General features: G+C 45.5%; 1 pseudogene; it reads left to right on the plus strand.

Moving 5' to 3' along the window:
- Window positions 1-103: 103 nt before the first annotated feature.
- On the plus strand, window positions 104-23,839 carry LOC115182078 (basal cell adhesion molecule-like; annotated as a pseudogene).

Raw genomic sequence — 23,839 nt, forward strand, 5'->3', positions numbered from 1 at the left:
TTTTCGTCACTCTCTCTAATCTCCCTCTTCTCCTCTCTCCTCTTCCCCTCTCTTCTTTCCCTCTCTTCCTTCCTATCCCCCTCTCTCCTCTTCTCCTCACCAGGAGGAGGGTGGCACCAGGAAGCGTGTTGCGTTCCGCTCCGTGTCGGGCGGCGAGGGGGAAGAGTGATGAGGGGACACGTCTGTCTGATAGAGTGACCATGGAAGGGACTTCTCTCTGACCATCTCCCCCGTGGTGGTGGAGGACCAGCTGCCCTTCTACTCTGCCAGGTCACTGCTGGCCCTGCCGGGGTCGGAGAGGCCATCACACAGCTCAAAGTCTTCTGTGAGTTACTGACCGCTGACCTTTAGAGTGACCCTACTGTGACCTTTAGAGGGACCCTACTGTGACCTTTTAGAGTGACCCTATTGTGGACCTTTAGTGACGATGCGGGTCTTCGCTGGTATGGGATTGCCGTCTGGATTTTGACTGTCAGGATGAGAGTGGTTGTGTGTTGTGTGTGGCTAGATGAGAGTGTGTGTGTTGTGTGTGCTAGATGAGAGTGTGTGTGTTGGTGTGCTGGATGAGAGTGTGTGTGTTGTGTGCTGGATGAGAGTGTGTGTGTTGTGTGTGCTAGATGAGAGTGTGTGTGTTGTGTGTGCTAGATGAGAGTGTGTGTGTGTTGTGTGTGCTGGATGAGTGTGTGTGTGTTGTGTGTGCTGGATGAGAGTGTGTGTGTTGTGTTTGCTAGATGAGAGTGTGTGTGTTGTGTGTGCTGGATGAGAGTGTGTGTGTTGTGTTTGCTAGATGAGAGTGTGTGTGTTGTGTTTGCTAGATGAGAGTGTGTGTGTTGTGTTTGCTAGATGAGAGTGTGTGTGTTGTGTGTGCTGGATGAGAGTGTGTGTGTTGTGTTTGCTAGATGAGAGTGTGTGTTGTGTGTGCTGGATGAAAGTGTGTGTGTTGTGTGTGCTGGATGAAAGTGTGTGTGTTGTGTGTGCTGGATGAAAGTGTGTGTGGTTGTGTGTGCTGGAGGAGAGTGTGTGTGTTGTGTGTGAGTGTGAGCGTCTAAATCAACGATTAACGTATAAACTTAGTGAATGAACAATATTATTTTAGCATTGCAGAGTGTCGTCAATAATGAACATTATACATGAACTCAATACTGAGTAGAACAACATAGAATGATTCAGATAATAAATGGGCATGTAAGAAAACTCTTTCTTGCACCTTAACATTTCATCTTTGTAAGAAATCTAGATCATTATTATTCATTTTTTTTCTTTGAGAGAAAACTATCTCTAATAAGCTGCCCAGAGGTCAATTAGTCCTATGAACATCACACTTGACACAATTTATTAATAGTTCAATTGCATCTGTCATGTCTAATAGATGTCATCTTAATGGCCGTCCAGAATTCTCCTGATTTATCACCATGGCGATGAGAGCTGACCCCAGACCAGGTCGTTGTGTCCTTGTCACCCTCTGCAACCCCAACACATTAGCAATCCTATTCCTAGTGTTAAAATACACCAGGAAATAAAATGTTTGGAGTTGGCCCAATATCAATAAATATCATTATTTGGTGTTGGGCCAATGGGGGTAGAGGGTGAATGGTGTTGGTTAGAGAATTGAGGGACACTTCAATGATGGCCTACCACCGGCCAAACCTGGACGACGCTGAGCCAATTGTGCGCCGCCCTATGGGACACCCAATCACGGCCAGATGTGATACAGCCTGGATTATAAAGAGTACCTTAATGGAGCACTGATACAATTCATTAAGACAAGTCAAATACATGACTATAGACTTTAACAGGCCACTCAGGACTGTTCCCTAAAGTACTGTATCTCCTCTTTGTCTGCCTTCCTCTCCCAACTGAATAGGAGCAGTTTTTAATGACTCCCTATAAGGGCTGAGGGATAGCCTGAGTGTTCTGAAGCAATGGGCTTCCTTAGGGAGGTTTACACTACAGCAGCAGGTATAATGGTCTGAGCAGAAAGGGAAACAGTGATACACTCACTGACACCATACATCCTGCCTCCATTTCCCTCAGCTGTGTGTGCGTGCGCGTGTGTGCACGTGTGTGGGTGGGTGTGTGTGTGCGTGCACGTGTGTGTGTGTGTGGTGTGGGTGTGTGTGTGCGTGCATGTGTGTGTGTGCGTGCATGTGTGTGTGTGTGGGTGGGTGTGTGTGCGTGCACGTGTGTGTGGGGGGGTGGGTGTGTGTGTGCGTGCACGTGTGTGTGTGGGGGTGGGGTGTGTGTGTGTGCGTGCGTGCATCCATGCATGCTACTTCCCTCTCTATGGCGTCTAACTTGCTTTCTTTCTTTTCCATGTGGAAACTGACACCCATGTTAAACAATGTGTTACATTTCTGCCAGTTCTAGTCAGCAAACAGACATCTGGAGAACAATGAGGAGCAAAGCAGAGGAGAGAGAGTAATATAGAAAGAGGAGTAAAGGGAGAGGAATTAGGAAGAGTTAGGGAGGTGAGAGAGAGAACGATAGAGGGAGGAAAGAGAGAGAGAACGATAGAGGGAGGTGTGAGATAGAGGGAGATGTGAGATAGAGGGAGATGTGAGATAGAGGGAGATGTGAGATAGAGGGAGATGATGGAGCGAGGGAGATAGAGGGAAGTGTGAGAGAGAAAGGTGATGGCAGGAGAGAAAGAAAGATAGAGGGAGGTGAGAGATAGAAAGTGCAAACCACACCAAGGCGACCGGAAACATGACCGAATACAAACAGTGTAGCTATTTCCTCCGCAAGGCAATCAAACAAGCTAAGCGTCAGTATAGAGACAAAGTAGAGTCGCAATTCAACGGCTCAGACACGAGAGGTATGTGGCAGGGTCTACAGTCAATCACGGACTACAAAAAGAAAACCAGTCCCGTCGCGGACCACGATGTCCTGCTCCCAGACAAACTAAACAACTTCTTTGCTCGCTTTGAGGACAACACAGTGCCAACGACACGACCCGCTACCAAAACCTGCTGTCTCTCCTTCACCGCAGCCAACGTGAGTAAAGCATTTAAACGTCTTAAACCTCGCAAGGCTGCTGGCCCAGATGGCATCCCTAGCCGCATCCTCAGAGCATGCGCAGACCAGCTGGCTGGTGTGGTTAAGGACATATTCAATCAATCCTTATCCCAGTCTGCTGTTCCCACATGCTTCAAGAGGGCCACCACTGTTCCAGTTCCCAAGAAATCTAAGGTAACTGAGCGAAATGACTATCGCCCCGTAGCACTCACCTTCGTCATCATGAAGGGCTTTGAGAGACTAGTCAAGGATCATATCACCTCCACCCTACCTGACACCCTAGACCCACTCCAATTTGCTTACCTCCCAATAGGTCCACAGACGACGCAATCACACTGCACACTGCCCTAACCCATCTGGACAAGAGGAATACCTATGTAAGAATGCTGTTCATCGACTACAGCTCAGCATTTAACACCATAGTACCCTCCAAACTCGTCATTAAGCTCGAGACCCTGGGTCTCGACCCTGCCCTGTACAACTGGGTCCTGGAGCTTCCTGACGGGCGGCCGCCCCCGGTGGTGAGGGTAGGAAACAACATCTTCACCCCGCTGATCCTCAACACTGGGGCCCCACAAGGCTTGCGTTCTCAGCCCTCTCCTGTACTCCCTGTTTACCCATGACTGCGTGGCCATGCACGCCTCCAACTCAATCATCAAGTTTGCAGACGACACTACAGTGTGTAGGCTTGATTACCAACAACGACGAGACGGCCTACAGGGAGGGAACGTGAGGGCCCTCGGAGTGTGGTGTCAGGAAAATAACCTCACACTCACGTCAACAAAACAAAGGAGATGATCGTGGACTGCAGGAAACAGCAGAGGGAGCACCCCCCCATCCACATCAACGGGACAGTAGTGGAGAGGGTGGAGAGTTTTAAGTTCCTCGGCGTACACATCACGGACAAACTGAAATGGTACACCCACACAGACATCGTGGTGAAGAAGGTGCAGCAGCACCTCTGCAACCTCAGGAGGCTGAAGAAATTCGCTTGTCACCAAAAACACTCAAAAACTTTTACAGATGCACAATCGAGAGCATCCTTCGGGCTGTATCACTGCCTGGTACGGCAGCTGCGCCGCCCATAACCGGAAGGCTCTCCAGAGGGTAGTGAGTTCTTCGCAATCCGCAGTCACCAGGGGCAACTACCTGCCCTCCAGGACACCTACACCACCCGATTCAAGGAAGGCCAAAAAGATCATCAAGGACAGCAACCACCCGAGCCACTGTCCTGTTCACCCCCGCTATCATCCAGAAGGCGGTGTCAGTACAGGGCATCAAAAGCTGGGACTGAGAGACTGAAAAACAGCTTCTATCTCAAGGCCATCAGACTGTTAAACAGCCGTCACTAACATTGAGTGGCTGCTGCCAACATAATGACTCAATCTCTAGCTACTTAATAATAAAAAATTGGATGTAATAAATGTATCAGCTAGTCAGCTTTAAACTATGCCACTTTATAATATGTTTACATACCCTACACTACTCATCTCATATGTACATACTGTACTCTATACCATCTACTGCATCTTGCCTATGCCGTTCGGCCATCACTCATCCATATATATGTTTATGTACATATTCTTATTCATTCCTTTACACTTGTGTGTATAAGGTAATTGTTGTGAAATTGTTAGGTTAGATTACTTGTTAGATATTACTGCTTGGTCGGAACTAGAAGCAGAAGCATTTCGCTACACTCACATTAACATTTGCTAACCATGCTGTATGTGACCAATAAAATTTGATTTGATTTGAGAAAGATAGAGAAATATGGAGAGAGGTGAGAGAGAGAAAGACAGATGGGGAGGAGAGGAAGATGGAGGGAGTACAGGGGGAGAAAGATGGAGGGAGCAGAGAGAGAGAAAAATAGAGGGAGGTGAGAGAGAAAGATAGAGGGAAGTGAGATAGAGAAGGATAGAGGGAGGTAAAAAGACAGAAATATAGAGGGAGCAGAGACAGAGAAAGATAGAGGGAGAAGAGAGAAAGATAGAGGGAGGTAAGAGAGAGAAAGATAGAGGGAGAAGAGAGAAAGATAGAGGGAGAAGAGAGAAAAATAGAGAGAAATATAGCGGGAGGTGAGAGAAAGATAGAGGGAGGTAAGAGAGAGAAAGATAGAGGGAGCAGAGAGAGAGAAAGATAGAGGGAGGTGAGAGAGAGAAAGTTATAGGGACATGAGGGAGGTAAGAGAGAGAAAGATAGAGGGAGAAAGAGACAAAGATAGAGGGAGGTAAGAGAGCAAAAGATAGAGGGAGGAGAGAGAAAGATAGAGGGAGGTGAGAGAGAGAGAACGACAGAGGGAGGTATGAGAGAGAAAGATGGAGGGAGGCGAGAGAGAGAGAGAAAGAAAGAAAACAGGGAGGTGAGTGAGAGAAAGATTTCGGGAGAGAGAGAGACAAATAGAGAGAGAGACAAATAGAGGGAGGTGAGTGGAGAGAAAGATAGAGGGAGGTGGGGAGAGAGAAAAAGATGGAGGGAGGTGAGAGAGAGAGAAGATAAATGGGGCAGAGAGAGAGAAAGATAGAGAAAGATAGAGGGCAGAGAGAGAAAGATAGAGGGAGGGAGTGAGAGAAAGATAGAGGGAGGTGAGAGAGAGAAAGATAGAGGCAGGTGAGAGAGAAAGATGGACGGAGGTGAGAGAGAAGATAGAGGGAGGTAAAAGAGAGAAGATAGAGAGAGGGTGAGTGAGAGAAAGATATAGGGAGGTGAGAGAGAAGATAGAGGGAGGTGAGCGAGAGAAAGATAGAGGGAGGTGAGAGAAAGATAGAGGGAGCCGAGAGAGAGAAAGATAGAGGGAGCCGAGAGAGAGAGAAAGATAGAGGGAGCCGAGAGAGAGAAAGATAGAGGGAGCAGAGAGAGAGAATGTTATAGGGATGTGAGAGAGAAAGATAGAGGGAGGTGAGATAAAAACATAGGGAGATGAGAGAGAGATATATGGAAAGAGAGAGACAAATAGAGGGAGGTGAGTGAGAGAAAGATAGAGGGTGGTGGGAGAGAGAAAACAGATGGAGGGAGTGAGAGAGAGAGAAAATATGAGAAAAGATAGAGGAAGTTGAACAGAGAGATATAGAGGGGTGGGTCAGAGCGTGAGGAGAAAGAAAGATAGAGGGAGGTGAGATAGAGATAGAAGGGAGATGAGAGAGAAGATATAGGGAGGTGAGAGAGAGAAAGATAGAGGGAGGTGAGAGAAAGACTAGAGGGAGGTGAGAGAGAGAAGATAGAGGGAGTTGAGAGAGAGAAAGATAGAGGGAGGGTGAGAGAGGAGTGAAAGATAGAGGGAGGTGAGAGAGTGAGATAGAGGGAGGGTGAGAGAAAGAAGAACGACAGAGGTGTGAGAGAGAAAGATGGATGGAGGGCGAGAGAGAGAGAGAAAGAAAACAGTGAGGTGATTGGAGAAAGATTTCAGGAGATTAGAGTGAGAGAGAAAGATGGGTATAGGGAGAAAGATGGAGGGAGGAGAGAGGGAGAAAGATAGAGAGAGGAAGATAAAGAGAGAAATAAGAGAGAGAGAGAAAGATTGGTGGAGGTGAGAGAGAGAAGATAGATGGTGCAGAGAGAGAGATAGAGGGAGGTGAGAGAGAGAAAGATATGGGGAGGTAAGAGAGAGAAAGATAGAGAGAGAAAGATAGAGGGAGCCAGAGAGAGAGAAAGATAGAGGGAGCAGGAGAGAGAGAGAGGGTAGAGGAGCAGAGAGAGAGGGTAGAGGGGGCAGAGAGAGAGAAAGATAAGGGAGCAGAGAGAGAGAGGGTAGAGGAGCAGAGAGAGAGAAAGATAGAGGGAGCAGAGAGAGAAAGATTGAGGACGTGGAGATAAAGACATAGGGGATATGAGAGAGAGATAGATGGAAGAGGAGAGAGAGAGACAAATAGAGGGAGGTGAGTGAGAGAACGATAGAGGGGAGGGTGGGAGAGAGATAGAGGGAGGTGAGAGAGAAAGATAGAGGAGGTGAGAGAGAGATGATGGAGGGAGGTGAAAGAGAGGAGGTGAAAGAGAGAAAGATAGAGGGAAGTGAGAGATAAAGATAATGGAGGTTAGAGAGCGAAGATAGAGGGAGAAAGATATAGAGAGATGATATGAGAGAAGAAAGATGGAGGGAGGAGAGAGGGTGAAATATGGAGGAAGAGAGAGGGGAGAAAGATAGATGGGGTGAGAGAGAGAAAGATAGAGGAAGGTGAGAGAGCGTTTGTGTGGTGTGTGTGTGTGTGTGTGTGTGTTTGGTGTGTGTGTGTGTGTGTGTGTGTTGTGTGTGTGTGTACACGTGCATTTTTGTGCATTGCACTGGCGTACAATGTGTGTCTGGTGTTACTGTAGTTACAGTAAATGAATGGCACTTGTCTCTCTCAGGGTGACGTGAGCTTGGGCACCGATCGAGCTCTTCCTGTCTAGTGTCAAGGCTCTGAGTGTTTCCGGTCCTGTGATTGGTTCAGGAAGGGGGATACCAAATGATTTCCAGTCATTCCAAATACATGTGTATACCTAGAAATGTCTGTCCTGACTGCACTGACATACTATATAATACATATACTGTGCATATATTAATGTAAACAGCTATGCTTATTTGAATTCAGATAATATACTGTATCAGAAAAAGTGTGAATAGTGGACTTGCGTTTTGTAAAGCTGTGATCTGAGAATATAACTCCTCCTTCCTCAGTTGCTCCAGAGATGCCAGAGGTCACTGGATCCAACCAGGCCATATCTGTAGGAGACTCCTCCACACAGGTTGGTTTCAACTATTTGTCCTGGAAACTTCCATTGTCCTCCAATGTCCTTCCATTGTCCTCCAATGTTCTTCCATTGTCCTCTGTTATTTCGTTGTCCTCCAATGTTCTTCCATTGTCCTCTAATGTCCTTCCATGTCCTCCAATGTTCTTCCATTGTCCTCTAATGTTCTTCCATTGTCCTCTAATGTTCTTCCATTGTCCTCTAATGTTCTTCCATTGTCCTCTAATGTTCTTCCATTGTCCTTTAATGTTCTTCCATTGTCCTCTAATGTTCTTTCCATTGTCCTCTAATGTTCTTCCATTGTCCTCCAATGTTCTTCCATTGTCCTCTAATGTTCTTCCATTGTCCTCTAATGTTCTTCCATTGTCCTCTAATGTTCTTCCATTGTCCTCTAATGTTCTTCCATTGTCCTTTAATGTTCTTCCATTGTCCTCCAATGTTCTTCCATTGTCCTCTAATGTTCTTCATTGTCCTCTAATGTTCTTCCATTGTCCTCTAATGTTCTTCCATTGTCCTCTAATGTTCTTCCATTGTCCTCCAATGTTCTTCCATTGTCCTCTAATGTTCTTCCATTGTCCTCCAATGTTCTTCCATTGTCCTCCAATGTTCTTCCATTGTCCTCTAATGTTCTTCCATTGTCCTCTAATGTTCTTCCATTGTCCTCCAATGTTCTTCCATTGTCCTCCAATGTTCTTCCATTGTTCCTCTAATGTCCTTCCCATTGTCCTCTAAGTTCTTCCATTGTCCTCCAATGTTCTTCCATTGTCCTCCAATGTTCTTCCATTGTCCTCTAATGTCCTTCCATTGTCCTCTAATGTTCGGCACCCGGCCATTGTCCTCCAATGTTCTTCCATTGTCCTCCAATGTTCTTCCATTGTCCTCCTAATGTTCTTCCATTGTCCTCCAATGTTCTTCAATTGTCCTCTAATGTTTCTTCCATTGTCCTCCAATTTGTTCTTCCATTGTCCTCTAATGTTCTTCCATTGTCCTCTAATGTTCTTCCATTGTCCTCCAGTTGCTGAGATCTTTCCCCTCCTCTGTGTGTGTATGTGTGTGTGTGTGGTGTGTGTGTGTGTGTGTGTGTGTGTGTGTGTGTGTGTGTGTGTGTGTGTGTGTGTGTGTGTGTGTGGTTGTGTGTGTGTGTGTGTGTGTGTGTGTGTGTGTATCAGGTGGGCCAGTGTGTGAGCCATAACGGTCACCCCCAGCCCAGGATCATCTGGTTCCAGGACTCCAAGCCTCTGCCTGAGGTCAAGGACAACAAAGAGAGTGAGTATACACTACCTCTACTTACTACTACTACTACTACTACTACTAATATTACTACTACTACTTATAATACTACTACTAATATTACTACTACACTGTAAAAAAAAAATAAGCTAGTTGTTTCAACTATTTATTATTAAGTAACTGGTTACACAGCCTTTTTTTTTTGTTTACTCAACTTTTCAGTCCTAAAATATAATTGTTGACCCCAAACTTGTGAAAACGTAGGCCAAAAACTTAGTCAACTTAAAATGATGTGTTTTTCTCAACTGGTCTGGTGTGTGTTGATTCAACTAGAACTGGTTCTCTGTTCATCTTACCTAAAAATACCAGTTACACACACCGTGCTTTTAACATGTTTTCAACTTACATATTTGACACATGTTGTCATACAGGATTACATTATACATGTTCATGGTATACAGTAATTATTATTCCATTTCCTTACCTGCGGATTTGACCTCACAACCTCTTGGTTCAGGGCATTCTGATCTTCCTGCTGCGCCCACCATGTAAAACAAACCCAGCTATGGGACTGTTACTTTTTAATAATTAGTTGAAACAACTCGATTTATTTTTGTGTCCGCTTCATATGTATATACTGTATTCTAGTCAAGGCCGTCCTATTTAACTATTGCTGTACACATACTATTCTACAATATGTATTCTACAGACATATTACATATTCTATCCATATACTGTTCATAATGTCTATACATACCGTCGTATATTCTATTCTTCTACTTTTTACATTTGTGTGTATTGTTAGATATTAATTCACTGTTGGAGCTAGGAACACAAGCATTTCACTACACCTGCGATGACATCTGCAACAGTTGAAGTCATACACCTGAGCCAAATACATTTAAACTCAGTTTTTCACAATCCCTGACTTTTAATCCTAGTAAAAATGTCCTGTCTTAGGTCAGTTAGGATCACCACTTTATTTTAAGAATGTGAAATGTCAGAATAATAGTAGAGAGAATGATTTATTTCAGCTTTTATTTCTTTCATCACTATTCCAGTGGGTCAGAAGCTTACATACACTCAATTAGTATTTGGTAGCATTGCCTTTAAATTGTTTAACTTGGGTCAAACATTTCGGGTAGCCTCCCCACAAGCTTCCCACAATAAGTTGGGTGAATTTTGGCCCATTCCTCCCGACAGAGCTGGGTGTAACTGAGTCAGGTTTGAAGGCCTCCTTGCTCGCACACGCCTTTTCAGTTTCTGCCCACAAATTTTCTGTAGGATTGAGGTCAGGGCTTTGTGATGGCCACTCCAATACCTTGACTTTGTTGTCCTTAAGCCATTTTGCTACAAACTTTGGAAGTATGCTTGGGGTCATTGTCCATTTGGGAAGACCCATTTGCGACCAAGCTTTAACTTCCCCGATTGATATCTTGAGATGTTTGCTTCAATATATCCACACAATTTTCCTTTATCATGATGCACATCTATTTTGTGAGGTGCACCAGTCCCTCCTGCAGCAAAGCACCCCCCACAACAGGATGCTGCACCACCCCGAGTGCCTTCACGGTTGGGAATGGTGTTCTTTAACTTGCAAGCCTCCCCCTTTTTTCCTCCAAACATAACGATGGTCATTATGGCCAAACAGTTCTATTTTTGTTTCATCAGACCAGAGGACATTTCTCCAAAAGTTTGATCTTTGTCCCCATGTGCAGTTGCAAACTGTAGTCTGGCTTTTTATGGCGGGTTTTGGAGCAGTGGCTTCTTCCTTGCTGAGCGGCCTTTCAGGTTATGTCGATATAGGACTCGTTTTATGCTGGATATAAGATACTTTTGTTCCATGTTTCCTCCAGCCTTCTTCACAAGGTCCTTTGCTGTTGTTCTGAGATTGAGTTGCACTTTTCACACCAAAGTACGTTCATCTCTAGGAGACAGAACACATCTCCTTGCTGAGCGGTATGACTGCTGCGTGGGTCCATGGTGTTTATACTTGTATACTATTGTTTGTACAGATGAACATGGTACCTTCAGGCGTTTGGAAATTGCTCCCAGGATGAACCAGACTTGTGGAGGTCTCCAATTTGTGGAGGGTCTTGGCTGATTTCTTTTGATTTTCCCATGATGTCAAGCAAAGAGGCACTGAGTTTGAAGGTAGGCCTTGAAATACATCCACAGGTACACCTCCAATTGACTCAAATGATGTCAATTAGCCCATCAGACGCTTCTAAGCCATGACACATCAATTTCTGGAATTTTCCAAGCTGTTTAACTTCATTAGGGTAGGGGGCACTATTTTCACCTCCGGATGAAAAGCGTGCCCAAGTAAACTGCCTGCTACTCAGGCCAGAAGCTAGGATATGCATATAATTTGATTTCTATAGAAAACACTCTACAGTTTCTAAAACTGTTAAACTAATGTCTGTGAGTATAACAGAACTGAATGGCAGGCAAAAACCTGAGGAAAATCCATCCAAAATGCCATTACTTTGAAATGGCTGTTTTTCCAATGAAAGCCTATCCACCATTTAATGGATAGGACCCAGATTCCGTTTCCTATGGCTTCCAATACTTGTGAACAGTCTTCAGACATTGTTTCAGGCTTTCATTCTGAAAAATGAGGGGAGAATGACAACATTGAGTGAGTGGACCCTGGGATGTCCTCAGAGCTGGTTACTGCACATGACCGAGAGCACGCCTTTTTGTTTGTCCTTTTATATTGACGAAGCTTTTGTCCGGTTTGAAATATTATCGATTCTTTAGGCTAAAAACAACCTGAGGATTGATTCTAAACATCGTTTGACATGTTTCTACTAACTTTACGGATACTATTTGGAATTGTTGTCTGCCTCTTGTGACTGCATTTGAGCTATTGGATTACTGAACAAAACTCGCCAACAAAATGGAGGTTTTGGATATAAAGAGGGACTTTATCGAACAAAACAAACATTTATTGTGTAACATGGAGTCTTGTGAGTGCAACCATATGAAGATCATCAAAGGTAAGTGATTCATTTTATTGGTATTTCTGACTTTCGTGACTAATCTACTTGGCTGGTAACTGTACGTAATGTTTTGTGTGCTGAGCACTGTCCTCAGATAATCGCATGGTTTGCTTTCGCCGTAAAGCCTTTTTGAAATCTGACACGGCGGCTGGATTAACAAGAAGTTAAGCTTTATTTTGATGTATAACACATATATTTTCAAGAATGTTAAATATTTTTAATTGAGTATTTTTGAATTTCGCACTTTGCAATTTCACTGGATGTGGCCAGGTGAGACGCTACCGTCCCACACCCCTAGAGAGGTTAAAGGCACAGTCAACTTAGTGTATGTAAACTTCTGACCCACTGGAATTGTGATACAGTGAATTATAAGTTGAAAATAATCTGTCTGTAAACAATTGTTGGAAAAATTACTTGTGTCAGCATAAAGTAGATGTCCTAACCAACTTGCCAAAACTATAGTTTGTTAACAAGAAATTTGTGGAGTGGTTGAAAAACTAGTTTTAATGACTCCAACCTAAGTGTATGTAAACTTCCGACTTCAACTGTAATGTATGTAAACTTCAGAGGGAAGGTTACATACAGTTAGGTTGGAGTCATTAGAGTCACAACTGCATATCCCGGGAATAAATTCTGTCTCATTCCAGTCAACCCCTTCTGTTCTACCTCTCTCTCCCCCTCCAGAGGTGTACATGGTGCCGTCAGTGGTAAAGGAAGCATCAGGTCTGTTCACCATCACCAGCACCCTGATGATGCAGCCCCAGAAGGCTGACAAGGACAGCGTGTACCACTGCACCGTGGAGTACAGCATGCCCAACGACGTGATCAAACAGATCGACTCTGACACCTTCTCTCTTACCCTCAACTGTGAGTGGCTGTCTGTCTGTATCTGTTTCCCTCACTCTCTCTCATTCTTGCTCCCTCCTACTCTCTCTTTTCTGTCTCTCTGTCTGTCTAATATGAGCAATATACACGCTGCGCCTTGGTCTCCTTAGAACGACCCTTGTTATACATCTCCGCCTCCTCCCTCCCGCTCTCTCTCTCCATCTCTCATCATCTCTCTCTCCCTCCCTCACTCACTCACTCACTCACTCCTCACATCACTCACTCCCATCCCTCCCTCCCTCCCTACCACTCCCTCCCTCCCTCCCTCCCTCCCCCTCTCCCTCTCCCACGCCATCCTCCACCATCTCTCTCTTGCCCTCACTCTTATCCAGATCCCTCGTGAGACAGCGACCTTTGTCCTGGCGAACACTGAGCCAATCAGAGAGGGTGACGAGGTGAAGATGATGTGTGAGACAGACGGAACCCTCAGCCTGAGTTTGATTTCTCCAAGGATGTAAGGACCACACACATGTACTGCATTTCAGACTATTACGCAGTGCAGCTATACACAAACCCTACAGTACTGCATAGTCCAACCTGTTCATCTCTAAATCATTGAATAATTTCTCTCTCTTCCTCTTCAATCCACCCCCCCTCTCCCACCCCTCTCTTGCTCCCTCTGTCTTGCTATCGCTGATGCTGCCAGGGGAATAAACATTAAGGATGGAGTTGCAGGGGGACTTTGACTCTGAAGTCCGTCAAGCCGTTCGGATGACTGGGGTGTACAAATGTATGGCCACCGACTTTGAAACCTGGAGGCTGATCTTAATGGAGAAGTCACTATCTCTGTCCACTGTGCGTATCCATCCATCCTCCTGTCCTCCCCTGAGGTGGTACACTTCTGATCCCAGAAACATTATCATTTTAAAGGATTCTCTCTCTCTTCACCACCCTCTTTCTCTCTCCCTCCTCCCCCTCTTTCTTTGTATCCCTCTTTTCTCTGCCTCTCAGACATTGACCCAATGAGTGTGAGGCCTGCCGGTCCATTGTCGACCATGACGGGAGACATGGTGGAGCTGCAGTGTAAGACCAAGGCCTCAGACTCACACACCGTCCAGTGGAAGAAGGCAAGTCCAGTCCACCTCTCTCTGCTTCCTCCCTGTGTTACTACCAGTCCACCTCTCCTGCTTCCTCCCTGTGTTACTACCAGTCCCCTCTCCCTGCTTCCTCCCTGTTTTACTACCAGTCCAGCTCTCTCTGCTTCCTCCTGTGTTACTACCAGTCCACCTCTCCCTGCTTCCTCCCTGTGTTACTACCAGTCCACCTCTCTCTGCTTCCTCCCTGTGTTACTACCAGTCCACCTCTCCCTGCTTCCTCCCTGTGTTACTACCAGTCCACCTCTCCCTGCTTCCTCCCTGTGTTACTACCAGTCCACCTCTCCCTGCTTCCTCCCTGTTTACTACCAGTCCACCTCTCCCTGCTTCCTCCCTGTGTTACTACCAGCCGACCTCTCCCTGCTTCCTCCCTGTTTTACTACCAGTCCACCTCTCCCTGCTTCCTCCCTGTGTTACTACCAGTCCACCTCTCCCTGCTTCCTCCCTGGGTTACTACCAGTCCACCTCTCCCTACTTCCTCCCTGTGTTACTACCAGTCCACCTCTCTCTGCTTCCTCCCTGTGTTACTACCAGTCCACCTCTCCCTGCTTCCTCCCTGTTTTACTACCAGTCCACCTCTCCCTGCTTCCTCCCTGTGTTACTACCAGTCCACCTCTCCCTGCTTCCTCCCTGTGTTACTACCAGTCCACCTCTCCCTGCTTCCTCCCTGTGTTACTACCAGTCCACCTCTCCCTGCTTCCTCCCTGTGTTACTACCAGTCCACCTCTCTCTGCTTCCTCCCTGTGTTACTACCAGTCCACCTCTCCCTGCTTCCTCCCTGTGTTACTACCAGTCCACCTCTCCCTGCTTCCTCCCTGTGTTACTACCAGTCCACCTCTCCCTGCTTCCTCCCTGTGTTACTACCAGTCCCCCTCTCCCTGCTTCCTCCCTGTGTTACTACCAGTCTACCTCTCCCTGTGTTACTACCAGTCCACCTCTCCCTGTGTTACTACCAGTCCACCTCTCACTGCTTCCTCCCTGTGTTACTACCAGTCCACCTCTCCCTGCTTCCTCCCTGTGTTACTACCAGTCCCCCTCTCCCTGCTTCCTCCCTGTGTTACTACCAGTCCACCTCTCCCTGCTTCCTCCCTGTGTTACTACCAGTCCACCTCTCCCTGCTTCCTCCTGTGTTACTACCAGTCCACCTCTCCCTGCTTCCTCCCTGTGTTACTACCAGTCCACTTCTCCCTGCTTCCTCCCTCTGTTACTACCAGTCTACCTCTCCCTGCTTCCTCCCTGTGTTACTGCCAGTCCACCTCTCTCTGCTTCCGCCCTGTGTTACTACCAGTCCACCTCTCCCTGCTTCCTCCCTGTGTTACTACCAGTCCACCTCTCTCTGCTTCCTCCCTGTGTTACTACCAGTCCACCTCTCACTGCTTCCTCTCTGTGTTACTACCAGTCCACCTCTCCCTCCTTCCTCCCTGTGTTACTACCAGTCCACCTCTCTCTGCTTCCTCCCTGTGTACTACCAGTCCACCTCTCCCTGCTTCCTCCCTGTGTTACTACCAGTCCACCTCTCCCTGCTTCCTCCCTGTGTTACTACCAGTCCACCTCTCCCTGCTTCCTCCCTGTGTTACTACCAGTCCACCTCTCCCTGCTTCCTCCCTGTGTTACTACCAGTCCACCTCTCCCTGCTTCCTCCCTGTGTTACTACCAGTCCACCTCTCCCTGCTTCCTCCCGTGTTACTACCAGTCCACCTCTCTCTGCTTCCTCCCTGTGTTACTACCAGTCCACCTCTCCCTGCCTCCTCCCTGTGTACTACCACTCCACCTCTCACTGCTTCCTCCCTGTGTTACTACCAGTCACCGTCCACCTCTCTCTGCTTCCTCCCTGTGTTACTACCAGTCCACCTCTCCCTGCCTCCTCCCTGTGTTACTACCAGTCCACCTCTCTCTGCTTCCTCCCTGTGTTACTACGTCCACCTCTCCCTGCTTCCTCCCTGTGTTACTACCAGTCCACCTCTCCCTGCTTCCTCCCTGTGTTACTACCAGTCCACCTCTCCCTGCTTCCTCCCTGTGTTACTACCAGTCCACCTCTCCCTGTGTTACTACCAGTCCACCTCTCCCTGTGTTACTACCAGTCCACCTCTCCCTGTGTTACTACCAGTCCACCTTTCCCTGTGTTACTACCAGTCCACCTCTCCCTGTGTTACTATCAGTCCACCTTTCACTGTGTTACTACCAGTCCACCTCTCCCTGTGTTACTACCAGTCCACCTCTCCCTGTGTTACTATCAGTCCACCTCTCCCTGTGTTACTACCAGTCCACCTCTCCCTGTGTTACTACCAGTCCACCTCTCCCTGTGTTACTACCAGTCCACCTCTCCCTGTGTTACTACCAGTCCACCTCTCACTGTGTTACTACCAGTCCACCTCTCCCTGTGTTACTACCAGTCCACCTCTCTGTGTTACTATCAGTCCACCTCTCCCTGTGTTACTACCAGTCCACCTCTCCCTGTGTTACTACCAGTCCACCTCTCCCTGTGTTACTACCAGTCCACCTCTCCCTGTGTTACTACCAGTCCACCTCTCCCTGTGTTACTACCAGTCCACCTCTCCCTGTTTTACTACCAGTCCACCTCTCTCTGCTTCCTCCCTGTGTTACTACCAGTCCACCTCTCTCTGCTTCCTCCTCGTTTTACTACCAGTCCACCTCTCCCTGTTTTACTACCAGTCCACCTCTCTCTGCTTCCCTCCCTGTTTACTCCCAGTCCACCTCTCTCTGCTTCCTCCCTGTGTTACTACCAGTCCACCTCTCTCTGCTTCCTCCCTGTGTTACTACCAGTCCACCTCTCTCTGCTTCCTCCCTGTGTTACTACCAGTCCACCTCTCTCTGCTTCCTCCCTGTGTTACTACCAGTCCACCTCTCACTGCTTCCTCTCTGTGTTACTACCAGTCCACCTCTCCCTGTGTTACTACCAGTCCACCTCTCCTGCTTCCTCTCTGTGTTACTACCAGTCCACCTCTCCCTGTGTTACTACCAGTCCACCTCTCTCTGCTTCCTCCCTGTGTTACTACCAGTCCACCTCTCTCTGCTTCCTCCCTGTGTTACTACCAGTCCACCTCTGATCTGGCTGTTGTTTGTTGTGAACTTGTTAATGTGGTTGTACTGAGCAGGACTGAGTTTTTGTGAGAAACCAGAGAGGGCATGGAAGAACAAGAGATAAAGAAATTGAGTGTGTGTGTGTCCAACTGTCCCCTAATCTCATACCGGTGTGTGTTCAACAGGGCTCCACGGTGCTGTCCCAGACTGGTGTCTTGTCTCTGAAGTCGGTGACATTCGCTGAAGCTGGCGAGTACTCCTGTGTGGGCGCAGTGCCCTCTGTGCTTGGGCTCACCTCCAAGGCCAGCGTCAATCTCACCGTCTCAGGTACACAGAAACACACACACACACACACGTAAAGGAAGTGGTGATGTAACAGTATATCATAAGACTCAGATGGAGTAAAGGAAGTGGTGATGGTACAGTATATCATAAGACTCAGATGGAGTAAAGGAAGTGGTGATGGAACAGTATATCATAAGACTCAGATGGAGTAAAGGAAGTGGTGATGTAACAGTATATCATAAGACTCAGATGGAGTAAAGGAAGTGGTGATGGAACAGTATATCATAAGACTCAGATGGAGTAAAGGAAGTGGTGATGGAACAGTATATCATAAGACTCAGATGGAGTAAAGGAAGTGGTGATGGTACAGTATATCATAAGACTCAGATGGAGTAAAGGAAGTGGTGATGGTACAGTATATCATAAGACTCAGATGGAGTAAAGGAAGTGGTGATGGTACAGTATATTATAAGACTCAGATGGAGTAAAGGAAGTGGTGATGGTACAGTATATAAGACTCAGATGGAGTAAAGGAAGTGGTGATGGTACAGTATATTATAAGACTCAGATGAAGTAAAGGAAGTGGTGATGGTACAGTATATCATAAGACTCAGATGGAGTAAAGGAAGTGGTGATGGTACAGTATATTATAAGACTCAGATGGAGTAAAGGAAGTGGTGATGTAACAGTATATAAGACTCAGATGGAGTAAAGGAAGTGGTGATGGAACAGTATATCATAAGACTCAGATGGCGTAAAGGAAGTGGTGATGTAACAGTATATCATAAGACTCAGATGGAGTAAAGGAAGTGGTGATGTAACAGTATATCATAAGACTCAGATGGAGTAAAGGAAGTGGTGATGGAACAGTATATCATAAGACTCAGATGGAGTAAAGGAAGTGGTGATGGAACAGTATATTATAAGACTCAGATGGAGTAAAGGAAGTGGTGATGGTACAGTATATCATAAGACTCAGATGGAGTAAAGGAAGTGGTGATGTAACAGTATATCATAAGACTCAGATGGAGTAAAGGAAGTGGTGATGGAACAGTATATCATAAGACTCAGATGGAGTAAAGGAAGTGGTGATGGAACAGTATATCATAAGACTCAGATGGAGTAAAGAAAGTGGTGATGGTACAGTATATTATAAGACTCAGATGGAGTAAAGGAAGTGGTGATGGTACAGTATTCATCATAGACTCAGATGGAGTAAAGAAGTGGTGATGGTACAGTATATTATAAGACTCAGATGGAGTAAAGGAAGTGGTGATGGTACAGTATATTATAAGACTCAGATGAAGTAAAGGAAGTGGTGATGGTACAGTATATCATAAGACTCAGATGGAGTAAAGGAAGTGGTGATGGTACAGTATATCATAAGACTCAGATGGAGTAAAGGAAGTGGTGATGGTACAGTATATCATAAGACTCAGATGGAGTAAAGGAAGTGGTGATGGAACAGTATATCATAAGACTCAGATGGAGTAAAGGAAGTGGTGATGGAACAGTATATCATAAGACTCAGATGGAGTAAAGGAAGTGGTGATGGAACAGTATATCATAAGACTCAGATGGAGTAAAGGAAGTGGTGATGGAACAGTATATCTCTTCCTGTGATGGATTTTAATCGTTATTTTATTTCCTGCCATTCTCTCTTCCACTTTCTTCCCAATCTATATCTCTCTGCACCTCCCTACCCTCCTCTATCCCCCTTCTCTCTACCTCTCTCCCTCCTCCCTCTCTCCTCCCCCTCTACCTCTACTACTCTCCCTCCCTGTCTCTTTACCTCTGTCTCTCTCCCTCCCTCTCTCCTCTCTCCCTCCCTCTCTCTAGGTAAACCTGAGATTGATGCAGCTGTTGATGGAATGGTGGAGAAGGAGGGAGACATGGTGACTTTGTCCTGCTCTGCTCACGGACATCCTGCCCCACAGTTCACCTGGACACCCTCAGGAAAGGAGGTGAGTGTGCTTGTGTGTGTGCTTGTGTGTGTGCTTGTGTGTGTGTGTGCGCACACAAATGTGTGTGTTGACAAAGCTTCATGGAGTTATGTTATGAGCTCTCAGAACAACTCCTCTAATTTATTGCATTCTCTTAACCCATCTTCTCACCCCCCCCTCTCTCACCCCTCCTCTCCCAGTCGGTGTTGGTGAAGGGTAACAAGGTGGTCAGTATGGTAATGCTGGAGGCCAGTGCTGCGGTCCTGAAGGACGGGGTCACCTGCGAGGCCAGTAACGACCACGGAGCAGCCTCTCAGGCCTTCAAAGTCACCATCAAACAAGGTCAGTATGGCTCTCCACTTCTCTTAACTTTCTTATCTTTCTCGCTCTCTCTCTCTCTCTCTCTCTCTCTCTCTCTCTCTCTCTAGTCTCTCTAGTCTAACCCTGTTCCTCTCCTCTCTTCTCCCTGCCCGTCGATCCCAACGCAGCCAATGATGCAGGCAGAGGTAGACACTTATCCGTCTTCTCTCCTCCTCCTTTCCTCCCTGCTGTCAGGACTCTGTGTTGTATATAGCCTGTAGTACTTCACCCTTCCTCCCAGCACTCTACTCTACTGTACATTGTATATTTCTCTATTACTACTGAACACTGTGGATATTGTATATTGTGTTTTGTTTGTCATCTTTGTATGATGTCTGTCCTATATTTTGTGGATGCTGCGACTTTTCTCTCCCCTGGGGGGGTAATAAAGGATGATATTCTATCCTCTTCTCTTCTCTTCTCTTCTCCGCGTGTCTTTGTCACTTCTTTTTCCCACTGCGTTCTTCTCTTTCACTCTTTTGCCTCCCTGTGCTGTGCTTGTTGCTGTGGGCTTGTGAGTAGCTGTAACTAGAGAATGTGTGGTGGCTGTGTTTGTACACTAGTATGTGTGTTGTTGGTTGTTAGTGGGTGCACATAGTGGTGCGGCGTGTGTTGTTGCTTTGCTATGCAGTGGGTCTGAGGAACTGTCTTTCTTTCAAAATGCTGCTCAAAGGGAACCATGTGCTTAAAACAGGTCTGTACAAATACCTCTGTGTGTATGTGTTACACCATGTGTATGTGATACAGAGAGAGAAAAGGTGTGTGTGTGTGTGTGTGTGTGTGTGTGTGTGTGTAGGTCCCCCTCTTAGCCCCACCACACTATTGCCATCTCAAACAAAGCTGAACAAACCTCCCCTTTCCCCGTTTCCACCCCTCCTCCTCTCCCCTCCACCCATCCATTGTTCTCCTCCCAACCTCACCCATCCTATTTCCTCCCCTCCACCCCCTCACCTCTTCCATTACCCCACCTCCCCCTCCACTCCATCCCTCTCCTGCCTCCATCGCTGTCCCTCCCTCTTCAACCCTTCTCCCCCTTATCCCTCCTCACCTCCCACCCACTCCTTCTCCCATCCCTCCTCCCTACCTCTTTCTCCTCTCACCTCACCCCATCCATCCCCTCTAACTTCACTTTCCATCCAACCTCTCCCTTCTCGACCTCTCCCCCATGCCTTCATCTCTCCCTCCATGTCGCCGTGCCCCTAGCTGATAAGCAGCAGGGTGGCTCCAGTGGCGTGGTGATCGCCGTGGTGGTGTGTGTCCTAATGCTGCTGCTGCTGGTGGCACTCCTCTACTTCCTCAACAAGAAGGGCAAGCTGCCCTGCAGCAAGAAGGACAATAAAGAAGTGTGAGTAACAGGAGGGAGGTTAGGGGGGAGGGAGGGAGGGGAGAGCTGAGGAGAGGGGAGGGGATGGGAGGAGGGGTGTTGAAACTGTTTCTAAAGAAAGGCATTGTGATCATTGGCGTACAGACTCCCTGTTCTCTTTGCTGTATTTTACCTCCCTCTGCTAACCCTCTACCTTTTCTCTCTCCGTCTGTCTGTTCATGTTCTCTCCTTCTATCAACCTATCTCTCTCTCCCTCTCTCTCTCTCTCTCCATGCTATCCCTCTCTTTCTCTCTGCCTCCTCTGTGTGTCTCTCCTGCAGGGCAAGTGGGGATGTGAATAATGACATTGTGGTGGAGATGAAGACAGAAAAGGCCAATGAAGAAGCTGGCCTCCTGAACAAGCCAGCAGCACAGCAGGTCAGAGGGCAGGGTCACTGGCAGGACGGTAGTGGTAGGAGAAGAGGGGATTGGTTTATATGTTTATATGCACAGTTCTTACATCAGAATAGGGTGATTCCTCACTAAACTAGAACAAAACAATTTTCACAAAATGAAATCCATAAAGTGTCTCCAGGAGGAAGGATTACTGACATACTGTATATTTGACATTTGTATCTTAATGCATAATTGAGACATAATTAATTGAAGTTGGAATATTTGCAACATTTTGACCTCACCCAGGCCTCCTTTAAGACTCCATAATGTTTCATCTGTAGGATCTACAAAGCTAAAGTTGGTGTTGTTAGGTTCTAATTCTCAGAGTAAATAACTCAACGGACAATAGATAAGCTTAACCAAGTTTAATTCTTCCCAAAGGGTCCATACAGCTGTAATTCAGACAAAAACGTGTTTCCACCATCACACGTATATATAATCCAATTTAGACACTGCTCCTTCTCTCCAATCCTTACATCTTATATGGTTTGACAGGAAGAGGGTAATAGTGTAATAAACCATAATTTATCCCTTCAGGGGATCTGACCTGACCTCAACCCCTCATTCGTCTAATCCACAGATGTCCATCCGCTTCCCCTACAGCAATCATGTGACTTCCTCCTGTCCACCCAACACATTCTAAAGCCATCTGGCTCCTACAGATAACCATTAACTTCTGATATAAAAACCAGTCTCTATCACTCCTCATACACTATACTTCTGAGTACGACAATGTTCCAAGTTCAACCCAGAATCTAACGGTGTCATATAAAGCTTTACCGCTTGCTCTGTAATATGAGTAGTATTCTTATTGCAATAGCAATTTTCTTACATTCATTTATTTAATACAAATATATGAACATGAATATTGAAATATACAAATATCACAACTCTAAAAGCAACAGAGATCCCACTCTAGAACTGTAATATTCCGTAGATTATATTATGTTCAACAATATATTGAACAATGTGCCAAATCTAAAAAATATATTTCCCATAGTCATGTTTGTATTTTTCAATATTAATACATTTTTGTAAGAAATGTGTTATTAAAATCAAAATGCTATTCATAATACAGAGCAAGCGGTAAAGCTTTATATGACACCAACTATAGCTTTTTAACACCTACAAATGAAACATTATGGAGTCTTAAAGGAGGCCTTGGTAAGGCCAAAATGTTGCAAATATTATAACTTTAATGACTTATTTATCAATTATGCTTTTAGATACAAATGTCAAATACATGTCAATCATTCCTCCAAATGACCCTTCTATGGATTAAATGTTGTGACAATTTTAGTTTTTGTTGTAGTTTCATGAGGAATCACCCAATAGCTATTCATGAGGAGAGGAGATGAGGAAAGCAAAGCATTGGCCTAGAATAGCATCTGGGTTTGGCTGGAATCGTTACAGCTACAGTGTCATCATGAATATGACCTCAGTTATAGACAACCATTCTTCATAGGAATAACTAGTATAAAAATGAACTGTGTAATGAGGGTTCAGGGTTCCCCAAGTTTTCTGAGCAAAAAATAATATATATATAGTACCAGTAAAAGTTTGGACACACCTACTCATTCCAGGGTTTTTCTTTATTTTTACTATTTTCTACATTGTAGAATAATAGTGAAGACATCAAAACTATGAAATAACACATATGGAATCATGAAGTAACCAAAAAAGTGTTAAACAAATCAAATATATTTTTGATTTTCGATTCATGAGGTAGTCACCTGGAATGACTTTCAATTAACAGGTGTGCCTTGTTAAAAGTACATTTTGGAATTTCTTTCCTTAATGCGTTTGAGCCAATCAGTTGTGTTGTGACAAGGTAGGGTTGGTATACAGAAGATAACCTTATTTAGTAAAATACCAAGTCCATATTATGGCAAGAACAGCTCAAATAAGCAAAGAGAAACGACAGTCCATCATTACTTTAAGACATGAAGGAAAAATATATTTGATTTGTTTAACACTTTTTTGAGTTACTACATGATTCCATAAGTGTTATTTCATAGTTTTGATGTCTCCACTATTATTCTACAATGTAGAAAACAATAAAAATTAAGAAAAACCTTGGAATGAGTAGTGGTGTCCAAACTTTTGACTGGTACTGTAAATTATATTTTATTTTGCAGGGGGCAATAAAAGACTGGAAAAACACCAGGAAATCAACTCCAAGTCATTTTTATTTAAGAAATCTGTTCCCAAGTATTCCCACTCATAATAGAGAGACACATGTAAGGTTTGAAATGATTATGTTTTAGTCAAACTTATATCTGTTTGGGCTTCTTGAGGTCAATATGCAGTCTACAAATTAATTGTAATTATGTTCCGGCCCCCAGACCATCCGCTCAATAAAAAATCGTCCCGCGGTTGATTCTAGTTGATTATCCCTGACTTATATAATATCACATGATGTTGTATTGACTCAAAGGATTTACTGGTGCTTTGTGTTGTCTTCCACAGTGAGGAACAGAGGAGAATATGACACAA

Source organism: Salmo trutta, unplaced genomic scaffold, assembly GCF_901001165.1.
Source record: "Salmo trutta unplaced genomic scaffold, fSalTru1.1, whole genome shotgun sequence".
In the NCBI taxonomy this organism is placed as follows: Eukaryota; Metazoa; Chordata; class Actinopteri; order Salmoniformes; family Salmonidae; genus Salmo; species Salmo trutta.